Below are 2500 nucleotides of genomic sequence, written 5' to 3' on the forward strand. Positions count from 1 at the left end.
CTTCGCGTTCTCTAAACAGCCTTGGTAAACCCTGCAAAATGCATCGGTTGCAGTCAACATACCAACTTTCAGCGCCTCATTCGGGATACCATCTGGTCCCGGCGCCTTCTTGTTGGGTAGTCTCCTGGCAACCGCAAGAATCTCATCATTAGTTACCCTTTCAAACTCTCGTGGCTGATCGATACGATATTCAGGCCACACCGTGTTTGGGTGAGTAGGAAAAAGCTCGCTCACCACTTCCCTAAACTCGTCCAATGTCATGGTTCGGGGTCAATCGAACCCTCGGCCACTTTCTTGAACGTATGATATACAATACCAAATGATGCGTTGTTCGCTGTTCCCAGGAACTCTTTCCACTTCCTCTGTCGGGTATGCTTGATCAATCGCTTGAGGGCATTCCGTGCCACCTTGAACTCGTCCTAAAAGTAGAATAGAGATCAGTATTAAAAGCTCTTTGCGCTAATCGATCGCGGTGTTTGCACTCTTTGCGAAGTGCCTCAATCTCTAACGTCCACCAAAATGCACTCTTGTTAGGAGTGTACCTCTTACGTTTAGTCATCGTCGCATTACACGCCGTGACAAGTATACGCATTAAGTCTTCGCTTGTTGTGACCTCGGTCTCAAAAGCGGCTTGCATCATAACTTCAAATATATCTTTGCTAAAATACTTGATGCTCCATCCCGTTATGGGTCGGGACAGATTACGCACGCTTTGCGTCTCAAGATCTATTCGTATTGCACGATGATCAGAGTTCATATAGCTAGATAACACCTCCCACTTAAATGATCTTGCTACGGTTCGGCTCGCAAAAGTAAGATCAACTACTGACGTGCGCCCTGGTCCAGCATAAGTTGGGGTGCTGCCGTCGTTCAATAAAATTGCGTCAATCTGCGCAAAGGTTGATAAAACCAACTCACCTCTTCGTTTCTGGGTTTCTCCACGCTCGCCAAGTTGGTTGTTCCAACTTGATGACCAAGCGTTGAAGTCCCCCGATAACGAATTTGTGGATACCGGTTACGGCCATTACCGTGTTATCCAACATGTTCTGGAACTCTTCCATACTAAATCTAGGTGGCGCGTAAACGCTAACCACTCGCATATCACCTATGTCAACTATCATTAAACCCTTCAGAGCCTTACTGACTACCTTAACTGGTAAGTCCGCGTTAACCACTACCGCTGCTGTGTTATCGTCGTTGCGTAACACTTTGACGTTGGTTGTTGCCAGATACGGATCTGCAATCAACACTATATCCGCAGATTCTTCCCTAATCGTTTGCCACATTAATTGAAATGCAGCATAACTATGATTCTGGTTATGTTGTAGCAACCTAACCATTATGATCTAATCGTTCGCCTACGGGGACACATATAACTGCCCGTTGCGTGAAGGTTCTGTGACCTCGTACCGCAATCCAAACACTTGACAGAGTTGGTACAAGCTTGCTTCTTGTGTCCACTCAAACCGCATTCCAGCACAGATTACTTCTGTCTGGTTCCTACAATGGTAGCTCGTATGGCCTACCTTCCAACACTTATAGCATTTCTGCTCTTCCATAACCTCGCGGATATGGCATATCGACCAACCAACTTTCAGCTTTCCCAAATTCAAGAAGCTTTGAAAGTCTGGCAGCGATACGTTGATCCGTGCCCACTGCGTACCGGCCGCGCGGCCTTTCTTCATTTGATACGATCTGTTTCTATCTCGATGTTGAGCTGTGCTTTGACAGACTCCGCAACCTCCTCTGGGGTGGTAATTTCATCGAGATGCATGATCTCAATCATTTTAGAAGGAGCTAGCGTTCTCACTGACGCCTTGCCCTTCACCGCTTCCTTAACCTTTGGGGCAATTGCACTAGCAGAACTACCCTGCTTAAGTTCTAGCAACATGCCTCCATTCTGGGCCCGTCGGACCTTAGAGATTGTCTCTCCAACCGATTTAAGAGCATCGGACTGCTTCATTTCCTTGAGCAATTTCGCCAGCTCCTCGGAAGTGCAGTCCGATATCAGCAGAGCCTCAGGCCGCTTTCTGGGCTTATTCTGCTTCTTCTTGCTCTTCTTCTTCTTCCTCTTATTAATTCTACCCTCATTAATATTCGGTCCGTTTCTCGGACTTGGAATATTTTCCACCGCTTACTCCCCTAACAGGGGTCAACCTCGATGGTTGTTGTTGTTGTTGTTGCAATCTTTGCAACCCCACTTGAACCAGGCTGTTGGTCATCAGCCACTGGTCTTCTGCCTTTTCGCGTTTGCGGCCCGAATCCATCGTTACCGTCAAACGACGTTTGCGTTTGACGGTCGAGGACCTGCTGCATGCGATTTACGGCTCTGTACCTTCGAAATTCGGACATTACCTCATCGAGGAAGTCCATCATTACCGTAACTAGCGTAAAATGGGAAGACTCATCATCGAGTTTGCTTATCCCAAAACGCATCGCCTCCATTCGATCTTGAAGATCCATGAACGCTTGGTCGGATCTTTCTTGTCAACCCCTTGGT

At 47.2% G+C, this 2500-nt stretch overlaps 1 pseudogene; it reads right to left on the reverse strand.

Annotated features, from left to right (window-relative positions):
- The window catches only part of LOC120907450, a 9165-nt pseudogene that overhangs the window by 3434 nt on the left and 3231 nt on the right, over positions 1-2500 (reverse strand).

The sequence above is a fragment of the Anopheles arabiensis genome, assembly GCF_016920715.1.
Source record: "Anopheles arabiensis isolate DONGOLA chromosome X unlocalized genomic scaffold, AaraD3 X_pericentromeric_contig0005, whole genome shotgun sequence".
Taxonomy (NCBI): Eukaryota; Metazoa; Arthropoda; class Insecta; order Diptera; family Culicidae; genus Anopheles; species Anopheles arabiensis.